The sequence below is a fragment of the Dermacentor silvarum genome, chromosome 9, assembly GCF_013339745.2.
Source record: "Dermacentor silvarum isolate Dsil-2018 chromosome 9, BIME_Dsil_1.4, whole genome shotgun sequence".
Classification (NCBI taxonomy): domain Eukaryota; kingdom Metazoa; phylum Arthropoda; class Arachnida; order Ixodida; family Ixodidae; genus Dermacentor; species Dermacentor silvarum.
This window is the reverse complement of record NC_051162.1, coordinates 4,236,362-4,251,269: the sequence shown is the minus strand read 5'-3', so window position 1 is coordinate 4,251,269 and position 14,908 is coordinate 4,236,362. Positions and strand designations below refer to the sequence as shown.

General features: G+C 49.0%; 1 pseudogene; it reads left to right on the top strand.

Annotated features, from left to right (window-relative positions):
* The first annotated feature begins 7,057 nt into the window (after nucleotides 1-7,057).
* LOC119464634 (uncharacterized) lies at nucleotides 7,058-8,096 on the top strand (annotated as a pseudogene).
* Nucleotides 8,097-14,908: the final 6,812 nt, after the last annotated feature.

Genomic DNA, 14,908 nt, shown 5'->3' with positions numbered 1-14,908 from the left:
ACGTCGCCTCCCCTCCCTCCGGTCCCTCCACGGCCTTTCTGCGACGGAAGAAGTCGCGTTTGCTCTCCACCATGCGTTCGCTCCCCGTGAGAGCACACGTCCCTCGCGCGCTACAGCATACGGAGCGCGGCGCCGATTTCATCGCTGCTGGACTCTATACGGAACCTCACGGTGACGGCGACGCCGAAGGTAGAAATCTACTTGGAGTGTCCATATAATTGCTACCGCAATAAAAGGGACAATAAGCATGAGCATATATGAAAAAAAGCTAGTGAACAAATGTGAACTCGCGTATTTTTTAGTCCTCATTATACAAAAATTGTGTAAGCAAGGAAAACCTTGCTATATACATCACGCAAACATTGCGTGATGTATATAGAATTTTACGGTTCTGAAGCAAGTGAGTTTCTCATGTACCAAGCAGCAGCACAAGAACAGCCTTTTAGTCATCGGGTAATGGTTCAAGTATTTTGCAAAATGTTCAGTTCTTACTTCTGTTTTTTTTTCCAAGAATAATCAACTTATTCTCGAATATTGCTCCTGTGTGATATATTGGTGTTGCACAGTAGGCAATATGTTTCTGACATACACAGCATGGTGTCGATGGTTTGTCAGATTACCATGACCAACTGACAAATTTTTGCGCAGAACATTTTATGCATAAAATTACGCAAAGCACATTCTGATCACCATTATTCTGCGTATTCCATTGTTTTGTTGGTTTTCTGTGTTGACTAAAATGGTCCAACGAGGGTGTTCTTCCGCTGTAACGCGTGTCACTTTCTTAAAGTAAATGGTAGTTATAATCTTACTAAAAAAATGTATGCCCCTTGAATGAAGAAACATGGGTGAACGCGACGCTTTCTGCCATGCAAACTGAATCAAATTCAAAGTCCAAAGCCAACGAGCACGCAACGAACCCAAGAAATGCTCAGCAAACCGATGCGATGCATATGTGATTAAATTGCTTGTTTAGGATTGTATTTTTTGAACGTTGAAGTTCACTGAAGACTCATTTCGTTAAGTTGCATAGCATTTATTTCAGATCATGCCGCCATTGATTACATGCACACACACTTTCACGGACGACTCTACACTTGCAGAGTATTTATTACATTGTGATCACTGTGGTAGACGGTCAGAGGCTCTAGTGTTGGCGATACACGGGATCGCATGATCGCGCTCGCGCTTACGTTCGCGTACGGCAGACTCTTCTACCGTGCGTTGCACCCGCGGCCTACCCATGCTGACGGCCCCGGAATGCATTGCGTGACGCGCGTAATGCAATGCAGGTATAAATTGTAGCGACAGCCGCATCGGCGTCGTATCAGAATTTCATAGACGCTCGCGTCTGCACGATGCACGAGCGGCTGGCACGCACCAGCACAGGCTAGCGTTCCGAGACAGATTAAAAAGGCTACGCAAGAGATCGGGTGTCGGTTTTAGGGGCGAAGCTCCTTATGGCGGCACCCGTTCCGTCCCCGTCGTCGTAGTAGTAGTAGTAGTGTGTAACCAGTCTGAGAAAAATGAGAAAAAAATTCCGAAGTTGTGTCCGTAGCGCGGAATCGAACCAGGGACCCCTCGCTTCCGAGCGCGCGGCGTTAGCCCACTACGCCACGAAGCTTTTTTTTTTTTTTTTTTCTTTATTGCCGGAACTTTCACTTTGTGGACACCAATTTCAACAGTTCTTGCCAAAAAACAAAATACATAATCATACATATACACATACTTTCACAGTTGCATGCATCCATGTTGTGCGGTCAGCCATATTTTGGCTGCCATGTCATGTCAGGTTTAAAATTCTTTTAAAGTTGCGAGGGGCTCAATCCTCGTCAGCCAATCCGGGGGGCATTCCTGATCTTTAATTACATCGATGAACTTAGAAACATCCTCCCGGAAAAGTTGTCGCGCAGGCCTTCGGTCAGGCTCACAATAAAAACCTGCCATTCGAGCCCGCCATAAACAGTGGAGGCCCATTAGCATAATGAGATCCAAAGGCAGTCCGTCATCATTTTCTACAGTTAAAAATCTAATACCTAATGAATTTAAGGGCAATTCTTTCTGTAGTGTTCTTTGAAGAACGTCCCAAAAATAAACCCCTTCCCAACAATGCAAAAAAACGTGATCGATTGTTTCCAGTTGTTTACATATAAGGCAGTTTGCTCCCCAAGGTAAATAAAAACCCTTTTCTTGTAAAAAGCCCCGTACTGGCAAAGTCCCGGTATGTAATTTAAAGAAAAAGGATTTTGTACCTGGCTGCACCTGCATTTTTTAACACGCTTTAAAACGTCATGTCCCTGTCCTCCACTGTTTATGGCTCTATACATGGGGACCGGTATGATCATGTCAAGTGTATCCCTGTATAATTTCTTCCGTGACACCGAAAAAAGGTAATCATTAGAAAAACGTACGGATAGAAAACGGACACTGTCAACTACTTCCCTTAGGTACCCTCGAAGAGAACCAGGCATACTTGAATTGCTTACCACATAAGCCGGCAAATGCTTGCTCAGTCGCAACTGACACATGGTGCGCAGAAAGGGGTCGCGCACGTCTCGAAAGAATGTAAACCTGTTCACTAGCTGTTTAACGAAAAGATGGGACAGGCCTAGGCCCCCGTCTTTGACTCGCTTAAACAAGTTCATTCGGCTACATCTCTCCCATTCTGATGCCCAAATGAACACAGCAAAAACTCTGTGGATTTTTTGCACATTTCTACGAGAACAGTATAAAACTTGCATGACGTACCATATCTTGCTTATTAAAAACAAGTTGCATACAGTGGCTTTCGCAAACATTGACAGATGAGTGCCTTTCCAATTAGTTGTTTTTTCCTTGATTCGCTTAGCTTCTTCAAGCCAGTAGTCCTCATTACGACGGTAATGTTCGAGTGGTACGCCCAAGTATTTAGCTGGCGATTTAATCCATCTGATGTTGGCGAATGTTTCCGGTGTTGACTGCCATTCACCATGCCAAAAACCCAGACACTTACTCCAATTTGCTGTGCTCCCTGTTGTGTTTCCAAAATGTTTAACAATGGTGGTTACTTCTGTAATGCTTTCTTTCGACGTACAGCACACTGCTACATCATCTGCATATGCTAAGAGTTTCACTTCGGCTTCCATAAGTTTGAAGCCCCTTATGCTACTGTTCTGAATGATTGCCAAACAAAAGCTTTCTAGATAAATGGCAAACAAAAGCGGGCTCAGTGGACATCCCTGGCGAACGGAACGCTCTATTTTAATGGGGGCCCCCAGTGTCTTATTAATAATCAGCCGTGTTGAGCAGTTCCGGTACGCCAGAGCTACCCCATCAGTGATGATTGATCCTACATTCACATGTTCAAGAACTAACAACAAAATATCATGCGGGACAAAATCAAAAGCCTTTTCTAAATCTATCTGCATAATGGCAACAACATACTGATAATCGTCACAACATTCCAGAATGCTTCTCATCGTGTGTATATTTGTGGCGATAGTGCGTCCCTTTATACCACAAGTCTGGTGTGGTCCAACAAGATCCTTAATGACCGACTGTAGTCGACCTGCAAGAACTTTCATTAAAACTTTGTAATCCGTGTTGGTTAACGAAATGGGCCTGTATGATGTGACCAGTCTCAGCATTGCTTTTTGGTCTGTCTTAGGAATAAGGACGGTGTGTGCTTCCGAGAATGATGGTGGTAATGCGTTGTTCGCAAATGCCACGTCAAACACCGCTTTCAACAAAGGCACCAACTCGTTCTTGAACATTTTATAAAAAGCTGCACTAAGGCCATCCGGACCTGGCGACTTATTAGGACTCAGGTTATCTATAGCGTTTTCAATTTCCGCAAGGGTAATGGGTGCTTCTAGAAGCGACTTCGTTTCAGCTGATAGTTGTGGCATACGTGACAGATAGTTTTCCTTGTACCCTTTGATATCCACCGGCTTGTAGGCAAAGAGCCGCTGGTAATATCGGTTAAAAGCACATGTGATGCTCTCTCGGTCACTCAGTTCTTGGTCATTCTCTTCAATAACGTCTATTTCGTTGCGGCGTGCATGCGTCTTCTCGATACTTAGCGCGCGTTTCGTGGGCGTTTCACCCACGGCCCATGCTTCTGCTCTGGCTCGAACGAGCGCGCCGCGATAGCGGTGCTCCTCGAATTGCTCTAGCTGTTGTTTTATCTTGATTAGGTCATCTTTAAACAGACCAGGCTGTTTGTTTTCCAGCGCAATTATTTTCTGCAATGTTGCTTTCAATGCACTCTCTCTCATCTTTTCGCGGTATTTTAACACGCTGCTTCTTTCAATTGCTTTTATTTTAAATCTTTGTTTTAGTAGTTCCCAGTCTACACCTATGTTATTGTTACCATCCAGTTTAACATCGCGTATTGCTTCCGACACAAAATTTATAAAAGACTCGTCCCGTAAGAGCATTACGTTAAGTTTCCATAGGTCCCAGTTAAAACTATTACTTCTTTTTTTAAAGCCCACATCGCACTTGACTAAGCAATGGTCCGAGAAAGAAACAGGTAATACATTGTAAATGTTACATGTAGGTATAATTTGAAGGGACACGTAAATCCTGTCTAGGCGAGCATGACTAGAGCCCTGAAAATGTGTGTACTGCACCTCGCGTTCCCCTTCGAGACATTCGGCAACGTCGACAATTTCATGCTCCTGTATCAGTTCTTTCAAAAATTCGGCGCTCTTATCGTTCGATCCAATTTTTGTCGTTCTGTCCCTCCCACTCAGTACACAATTGAAATCCCCTAGCAAAACCAGTTGTTTCGTAACGTTTAAATGTTTCTTAATTTCTGAAAAGAAACTGACGCGGTCGTTAACCGCGTTTGGCGCATACACACAAACGACCCGCCAGTCACGCTCGCCCAGCGAAAAATCGCATGACACGACCCTACCCGACACACAGGAAAAATAATTTTGTATCACAAGGCCCTGTAATTTTTTAACAAAAATAATGCAGCCAGCAGATGTTCCAACGGCATGACTAACCATAACAAAATACTTAGACGTGAAACGAAGCACCATGCCTCCAGTTTCCTCCTCCCCTGCCACTTTAGTTTCTTGTACTGCCAACACGTCTAGATCCTGGTCTACCAAGAGTCGATAGACCTGACTCTGCTTTTTCTTGGCGGCCAGTCCTCGCACATTAAGTGTGGCGAACCTCAAAGGCTGGTTGGAAGCCATCGTTCACTAACAGTGTTAGAGGTGAACCCGAGGCATGGTGCTTACCTTTAACGTCTAGCACATAGCTAGACGTCACCGTGCTTGCCCGGTTGCCCGGTGTCGTTTTGTTGCGACGCCGGTTTGTCCCCGATCTGCCTCTCTGTCGCGACGTTGGACATTGGCTTGTAGCGAGAACGTCTACCCAGGGGTGCCTTTGCGGGCGGTCCGTCCGTCTTGCTTGCCTCGGTGGTACCATTGAGGTCTTCTTCCTTTTCCAGCGGTCGCTTGACGGCCGCACCAGCAACCGGCGTTTGGGTGGCCCCGAACGCTGTGTGGTCTTGGCAGGCGGTCGGAACGCCGACCACAGCAACTTGAGGAAGATAGTCCTCTTTCGCGACTTCTTTTTCATCCGTTGCCGGTGTCGTTGATTTAGTCGCGGGTTTAGGCGTCACATGTTCTTCCTCCGCGTCAAGTGCCACTGTGGGGGTCACCTCTTGTAGGTTCGCCACGTCTCCTGTGCCCTTGGCCGCGTCTTCGGCCTCAACCACGTCCATGGTTTGCTCTGCTGCCTTATCACTCTCAGCCTGGCCAACTGCTGCGGCGTAAGACCGCTCACACTTGGCGTCAGTATGCCCGAAACGTTTGCAGAGTGAGCATCGGGGCACTTTGCAGTCGCGACGTACGTGGCCGTTTCCTTTGCAGCGCAAGCACTGCATCGGCCGTCCAGGGGCAACTACAAGAGCCAGCTCACCGGCGACCCGGATCTGATGAGGCAGGTCATCCACGGTGACACCGCTTTTGAAGTTCAACAACACAGACCTCGTCGTGGATCCTTTGTCACTGACGCCTTCGACGCGCCAGCGCTCCCGGCTCACCTCTAGCACCTTGCCAAAGGCCGCGAACGCTGTCTTCACATCCTCGTCCTCGACGCCATGAAGTAGCCAGTGGAGCCGCAGCTTCAACGTCCGGTCCTGGGGATCGATGATGAGGCAGCGACGCCCCTTCACCTGAAGCTCCTTGATGGCCTGTAGCCTCATTGTTGCATCAGCACCGCACATAGTGACCGCCCAGACATGATTTATCTGGTACGCTCCCAGTGCGACGACTTCAGGCAGCAGTCCGGTAGGGCGCAGCGCATCACGAAAATCCTCCACCTTATAGGGCCTTGCTCGGATGTCGCCGTGTAAAAACACGGTGTTTAAAGCGACACGACCCGTAGGCAACTGCGGCAAAACAACCTGATAATCGCTATCGTCGTTCTCGTTGAGCCTGTTTCCGCGGGTAACACCCGCCAAAGCCGCTCCGAGGGAGCACATGATTCTAGCGTCCGACGCACACGAGAGCCGACGAAAGAATGACTACGCCACGAAGCGGACATGGACAAACGCACCACGATGGCTATAAATACCCAACATTAACGAAAGGCCGCGTTTCTAGCGCGTTTCTAACGCGTTTGTGCTAGCGTGTTACGGCCCGTGTAAGAAGCTGGTGTAAGACGCTATGGCCTCTCCACCTTACCTTCAACGCGTTTCGAACGCGCTGCCCAAAGCGGTGGCAAGTCAAGTTCAAGTCGAGGAGCGTTTATGAATACGGGGGGGGTATACTCTCTCAGCAGTCATGTGATGGCGTCGGCAAACGCGGTGCACGTTCCGGCATGTGTAAATGGCTGCGTAAGACGCTGTGGCCGCTCCCCCTTACTAGAGAGTACTGCACGTTTCTAACGCGTTTGTGCTAGCGTCCCCTTAAGCGGGAGATCCGATGATTCCCTCCGGAGCTTCGCCCACTCATCATTCACCTCGTGGATCTGCTGTCATTTTTTTCCTCTCCAGCGAGAGGCCTTAGACTTTACCGGTCTACGTGGTCGCTCCTCGCCACAGTTTGGTGACCCGGACGTGATACTGCCATACGCCCCTGCGGTAGAGACGACCATGGACCAGACCAACGCTACGAGAGTTGAAGGCCAGAACCCTTCCGACGAACGCGGTGAGCCCTCCTGTTCGGCTATCGCCGTCCGCCTCCCACAGTACTGGGACCAGCATCCTTCGGCATGGTTTCTTCAGGCCGAATCGCAATTTCAAGTTGCTGGTATCCGCTCTAAAGCCTCAAGGTTTCATTACGCCGTTGCAGCGCTCTCACCCGCCGCCATTGACGAAGTAGCAGATGTGTTGAACTCCCCATTGTCTACCTCCGCCTATGACGATCTCAAGGCCGCCCTGCTACAGCGCACAGCAGCTTCACAGCGTTCTCGCATCCAGCAGCTTCTGTCCCCTGAAGAACTCAGCGATCAACGCCCTACTCAACTTCTTCGCTGAATGAGGCAGCTTCTCGGAGACAACGCGAAATCCATCGACGACGCGCTGTTGCGCGAATTGTTTTGGCAGCGACTCCCGGCTGACGTGCAGATGGTCCTGGCGACAGCCTCTACCATGGATCTTACCGGACTTGCCGCTTTGGCCGACAAAGTCATGGAAGTAGCCACCCCTACCATCGCAGCCACTACATCGCCTCCGGGTGACAATACAACCGCCCTACAAACCCTTCCCTGCTCTTCAGCAGCGCAATATCCGCTCGACTCCTTGTGTGAGCGCCTGCAACGCATCATCTGTGCAGCAGAACATCGCCGCACGTCATCTCGTCGCCCACGCAGCCGTAGTTCCAGCAAATCAAGACGTAGGGGCAACCGCGATGAAACATCACCTACTACGTCTGGCGTTTGCTACTACAACTGCCGTTTTGGAAACGACGCTCGTCACTGTCGGCGTTGTTGCACTTGGCAGGGAAATAGGCCGGCCGACCTCTAACGGCGACGAGTGGTCCAGCCCAACACACAAGTCGCCTTTTCTACGTGACGGACAGAGTTACGGGACAACGGTTCTTAGTCGACACAGGAGCTGACTTCAGCATTCTCCCCGCTCACCACTCCGACCTCAAAGCGACACCTGTGTTGTTTTCGCAAGCCGTCAACGGGACCAGGATTCCAGTTTTCTCGTCACGCTCCGTCATGCTAAACCTTGGCCTTCGACGAGCGTTCCGCTGAAATTTCCTGGTTGCAGACGCCCGTCATGCAGTCATTGAAGCAGACTTTTTGCACAACGTCTTGTCGACGTTCAACGACGCCGTCTCTTGGACTCCGTGACCCAGTTATCCATTCCCCGCGTCCCATGATGGACGAACCCTTCGACGCGCTCCTACGCGAGTTTCCCACCTTGACGCGCCTGCCTGACTGAACGCAACCGGTGCAACATGACGTGTGCCATCACATCGTCACCTCCAGCCCACCATTCTACTTCCGACCCCGCGTTTGTCCCCGGAGAAACTCAAGATCGCTAGCGCGGAGTTCGAACACATGCTGCAACTTGGCATCATCCGCCCTTCGTCCAGTAATTGGGCATCACCCCTTCATACGGTGCCTAAGAAGACAGGAGACTGGCGCCCTAGCAGTGATTACCGGGCACTAAACAACGTTACAGTTCCTGATCGCTACCCTCTCCCGAACATTTAGGACTTCATGGTAGCATTGCACGGTGCGACGATCTTTTCTAAGATCAATCTCGTTCGCGCCTATCATCAACTACCGGTCGCTGAAGCACACATTCCCAAGACCGCCATCACCACACCCCTTCGGTCTTCTTGAATTTCTCCGCATGCCTTTCGGCTTACGGAACGCGGACCAGTCCTTTCAGCGTTTCATCGATTCCGTCACCCGAGGCCTGCCTTTTGTTTTTGCATACATTGACAACCTTCTCGTCGCAAGCTCTTCCACAGAAGAACATCTTCACCACTTGCGGTTGTTGTGTTCACGCCTTGCCAGTAACGGAATTGTCATCAACGCCGCTGAGAGCGAATTCGGTCAACCCGAACTCGAGTTCCTCGGTCATATCATCGACGCTAACGGCATTCGACCACTGCCGTTCAAGATTCGCGTCATCGAAGACCTTTCGCCATTTCCTAGAAGGCCGTGCATTTACTGTCTTGACAGACCACAAGCCACTTGTGCACGTAGTGAACCGTTCGGCGTCCTGTTACTCGGCCCGCGAGAGTCGACACCTTTCCTATATCTCCGAGTTTACAACAACGTTCCGACACATCAAGGACACCGACAATGTTCCAGCCGACGTTCTAAGTCGTGTCAATGCCGTTTCCACGTTGACGTCGGAACCTTTCATCATCGATGTCGACTTACTCGACAGTCAACAGCGTGACGACACAGAACTTCGTACACTCCGGAATTCGTCAACGTCCCTGAAATTGGAGGACGTCGTTGTGACTCCAGATGGTACGTCTGTCGTCTGCGACACTTCTACCACACTTCTACCGACACGCCTAGACCATACATTCTGGAATCCCTTCGGAGACGTCTATTCGAAACCGTGCACAACCTGTCGCGTCCTGGCACACGGGCGACACGGAAGCTCCTTACCAGTCGTTTCGTTTGGCCTCGGCTAAACGCGCAAGTTCGCGATTGGGTTCGCTGCTGTTTGTAGTGTGAACGCTCCAAGATCCAGCATCACCCCATTCCGCCTGCGAAGTCTTTTCTTCCACCGGATGCTCGTTTTGACACCGTAAACCTGGACCTTCGTCGGCCCTCTCGCACCTTCGAAAGGTTACTGCTACATAATGACATGCTTCGACCGCTATACACGGTGGCCAGAAGCTACACCTATATCTGACATCTCAGCGCCCACTGTTGCAGCAGCTTTCGTGTCTACATGCATTGCAAGGTTCGGCTGCCCATGCACAATAGTTACCGATCGCGGTCGGCAGTTTGACTCGGCACTCTTCAACGAGCTATTCGAACTACTTGCAACGACACGTTTTCGCACAACTGCTTACCACCAGCAGTCCAATGAACTTGTTGAACGTTTTCACAAGCATCTCAAAGCATGAATCGCCGGAGAAGTTGGTTCTACATCTGCCTCTCGTCTTGCTTGGTATCAGAGCCGCACTCAAGAGAGACCTATAGGTTGCTCCTGTGCTGAGTTAGTCTACAGCACCTACCTACGCCTTCCATGCGATTTCTTTGTCGCCACCAGCAAAACACCTATGCCATCACCTGCCGTCTACGTTGCCCAACTGCAAGCTTTCTTCAGCCAGATGCGCCCCGTGCCTACATGTTCGCAAGAAGCAAGGTCTCCGTACGTTTCTCCCGCACTCACCTCTGCTACCCACGTTCTTGTGCATAACTGCCGTGCGGAAGCCTTTGCAGCCGCACTACTGTGGGCCATATTGTGTTCGCAAGCGTCGTCCGATGACTTTTGTCGTGAACAGCAACGGCCGATCGGACACAATTGACCTGGAACGTCTCAAACCCGCCTACATTGGAGCACCCGCGCCATCGGCCCCACCAATGTGCGACGCAACACTGCTGCATCCAGCGACGACGCCTCCGTCCGTGACACCCAAGACCAACGCCAAGACACGCCGCGTTACATGGACACTTCATCGTTCTTCGAACTTTCCTCCTCTCCAGGGGGGGGGTTCTATGTAGCGCCAGCAGCATTGACGTCGCATGAGAATTACGTAGAAGTTCGCGTCTGCACGAGGCACGAGCGGCTGGCACGCACCGGCACAGGCTAGCGTTCCGAGACAGATTAAAAATGCTACGCTAAGAGATCGGGTGCCGGTTTTCACTCTCCGGCGAGAGCCCTGTGACTTTACCAGTCTACGCGGTCGCTCGTCGCCACAACATCCTTATCATCAGCCTATAATTATGTCCACAGCAGGACGAAGACCTCTCCCGGTGATCTCCAATTGGCCCTGTCTTGCTTTAGCTGATTCCAGCTTGCGCCAGCAAATTTCCTAACCATCACCTTCTACCATACTCGACTGCGCTTCCCTTCTCTTGGTATCCATTCTGTAACTCTAATGGTCCACCGGTTATCCATCTTACGCATTACATGGCCTGCCCAGCTCCATTTTTTCCGCTTAATGTCAACAAGAATATCGGTTATCCCCGCTTGTTCTCTGATCCACACCGCTCTATTCCTGTCTCTTCACGTGAGGCCTAACATTTTATTGCATTTTATGGACACTCCAAGCGCATTTTTGCGTCGCCGTAGTAGTCGCCGTCGTCATCGCCGTGAGACTCAGTATATTGTCCAACGGCAATAAAATCGGCGCCGCGCGCCGTGTGTGCGAGTGCCAGAGTGCCAGCGTGGGAAGGTGAGCCGGCAACCGCAGTCTTATCTCACACATGCGAGAGAGGAAGGTGGCCGGAAGCGTGCGCGGTCATCGTTCGCACGCGAAGCACGGGAGGAGACAGTGGGGGGGGGGGGGGGGGGCGCATATATTTAACGCCATCTGCGATGTGGAGGAAGTGTGCGCCCAGAGAGGCCTTATATTCAAAGCCATCTGCGATGGGACAAAGTGCATTCTCCAAGTGCCGGTAGCTTGGTACGCGCTGCGCTTTCGACGTTTATTTCGCGGTGAAGCGAGAGCCAGTGCGAAGGTCAGTTTGCTAGCCGCCGATGGCGCTTTTTCTCACTCCAGTGTTTTGACGAGTTTCCGCCGTCATCGAGCGAGATGTGTTCATGTTTACCTCTGCGCGCGTGACACCGTGCTTGTTTATTTATTTAGTAAGCGAATATTTACAACTTTATACGGCCGATAAAAATACTAGCCTACTTCGTATTTTTCGTTCCATCACCCTTTGTGCGGTCCTTGTTCTCGAGCTTCTTTTTTAACCTCCAAGTTTCTCCCCATATATTATTACTGGTAAAATGCAATGCTTGTACACTTTTCTTTTCAACGACAGTGGTAAGCTCCCAGCCAGGATTTGGAAATACCTGCCGTCTGCTCTCCATCTGTAAATTTCTCATGATCAGAGTCCCCTGTGAGTAATTGACCTAGATAAACGTACTCTTTACAGACTCTAGAGGCTGACTGGCGATCATGAATTCTTGTTCTCTTGCCAGGCTATTTAACATTATCTTTGTCTTCTGCATGTTAATCTTCAACCCCACTCTGGCACTTTCTTAGTTAAGGTCCTCAATCATTAGCTCTAATTCGTCGCCATTGTTGCTGAACAGGACAATGTGATCTGCAAACCGAAGGTTGCTGATATATTCGCTGTTGATCGTCACTCCAAAGCATTCCCAGTCTAAGAGCTTGAATACTTCTTCTAAGCATGTAGTACATAGCATTGGACAGATTGTGTCTCCTTCCCTGACCACTTTTTTATAGGTAACTTCCTACGTTTTTTGTGGAGAACCAAGGTTGCTGTGAAATCCTTGTAGATATTTGCCAAGATATTTACGCATGCCTCCTGTACTCCTTGATTTCGCCGTGCCTCAATGACTGCTGATATCTCTACTGAATCAAATGCTTTTTCATAATCTATGAAAGTCATATAGAGAGGTTGATTGTACTCTGCAGATTTCTCTCTCTATTACCTGATTGATGACATGGATATGATCCATCGTAGAATATCCCTTCCAGAAGCCAGCCTGTTCTCTTGATTGGCTGAAGCCAAGTGTTGCCCTGATTCTATTCGAAATTGGTGAATGAAATATTTTATACAGTATTGAAAGCCAGCTAATGGGTCTATAGTTCTTCCAATTCTTTAACGTCTCTTCTTATGGATGAGTATAATGTTGGCGTTCTTCCAGCTTGCTGTTACACTTGAAATCGTGAAGCATTGCGTATAAAGGGCCGCAAGCTTTTCAAGCATATTTCCTCCATCTTTGATTAAATCGACTGTTTTTATTGCATCTTCTCCGGCAGCATTTCCCCTGGTCATGTCTTTCAAGGTCCTTCTAACTTTATCGCTAGTTAAAGAAGCGGCATCTGTATCTTGTTCATCACTACTTCCAATGAAAGTATCATGGCTGCTCCGGGCACTGTACAGGTCAGTATAGAATTCTTCTGCTGCTTTTACTATGTCATCGAAATTGCTGATGATATTACCCTGCTTATCCTTCAGTGCATATATTTTGCCTTGTCCTATGCCTAGTTTTCTTCTCACTGATTTCATGCTGCATCCATATTTCACTGCTTGCTCAATCTTTTCCACGTTATAATTTCGGATACTCCTTACTTTCTTCTTCTTGATCAGTTTCGACAGTTAAGCGAATTCTATCTCATCTCTCGAGTTTGGCACTTTCATGTTTCGCCGTTTCTTTATTAGGTCCTTTGTTACCTACTCGTTGCCTTCGTGTCTTACCCCCCACTTAAATTGCTGCTTCTGAGATCAGCCTAGTTGCGGTTTTATTCGTTACCTTTATGTTGTCTTCGTCTACCTGTTCTAAAGCTGCATAGTTGTTTGCAAGCACCAGCCTGAATTGGTCTGCTTTTACCCTTACTGCGTGCGTCTAGGCTGGCCTGTTTCTTCTTCGCTAACTTTATTCTTTCTCTCTTCAAATTGACAGAAATCCTAGACCTCGCTAACCTATGGTCACTGCACTTTACCCTATCTAACCCTTCTACATCTTGCATTTCATTCCTTGTTTCTCCATTAGGGTTTTTCCAGGTCCACTTCCTGTTGCCTTCCGATGCCGTAGTTGCTAATTTGCTTGCTCACCAGCCTGCTTTTTCCCCACTTTTGCATTGAAGTCATCTATGACTACAGTATACTCAGTTTTCAACTTTCTCATTGCTAATTCAACATATTCATGAAACTGTTCTATTTCTTCATCTTCGTGACTTCGTTGGGGCGTAGGCTTGTACTACCTTCATTCTATTACGACGACTGCTACTCTCTCATTAATGCTGTCGAATTCACCAATAATCCCGCTATGTCCTTATGGACTAGAAATCCTACCTCGAATTTTCTCTTATCTGGAAGGCCTCTGTAGGAGAGGACGTGGCAGTTAGTCGGTAGTGTATAAGCCTCAGCAGCTCTTCTAACCTCACTAAGGCCAATAATATCCCAGGCAATACCTGATAATTCTTCAAATAGCCCCGCTACACTAGCCTCACTCGATAGGGTGCGAGTGTTGAACGTTGCCAGGTTCAGTTTCCAGTGGCGGCCTGTCCGTACCCAGAGATTCATAGCACCCTCTGTCACGTCGCAGGTCTGACCGCCGCCTTGGTCAGGTGCCCCGCAGCTGCTGGGGACTGAGGGCCATATGTAAACTGTAGGAGTCATGAGAGAGGTAGTGGCCGAATACTGCACCAGGGAGGCCAATTCCTGTTCTCGTGAGGGAGTGACTTTGTTGAAGCTTAGTGGGCCTTCCTAATTTGATTGTACTTTGACTAGTATACTAGCTCTCGGCGAAACTTTTTTACCGGTTCAGGCGCGACTCCATGCCTGAAAATGTAGTGGACTAGCAGAGGATTCGAGCTTACGACCTTCAGATTAGAAGCCAGGTGCTCTACCTCTGCTCCACGCCACCACCTTTTACGATTGGCGATTGGCTGTGCGTTGGCTGTCCATTGGCTGTCCACAGACGAATAACTGTCCATTAATTCTTACAACGTACGGTGTCATTGCTTTGCGTGTGAAAGTGACCATAGAGTACTTCTCTGATGACACCTCCAGAACTCGTGCTCGAAGATAACCTGATGTTACTCTGGCCGCTTTTTGCAGTCTAACGCGCACCTGGGGACTCGTAACTCCTGCTGCCCAAATGCATATATTGTCCGCATAGATCCGACACATGGACGGACTGCGGAAGAAAATGAACCAGCTCGATGAGCACGAGATTAAATAGAGTAGGGCTCAAGACTTGTGGTACGCCACGGTACGTGTTGTGCTTCGATGTCGCACAATGCTCTGTTTGCAGAAAGAATGACCTGTTCTT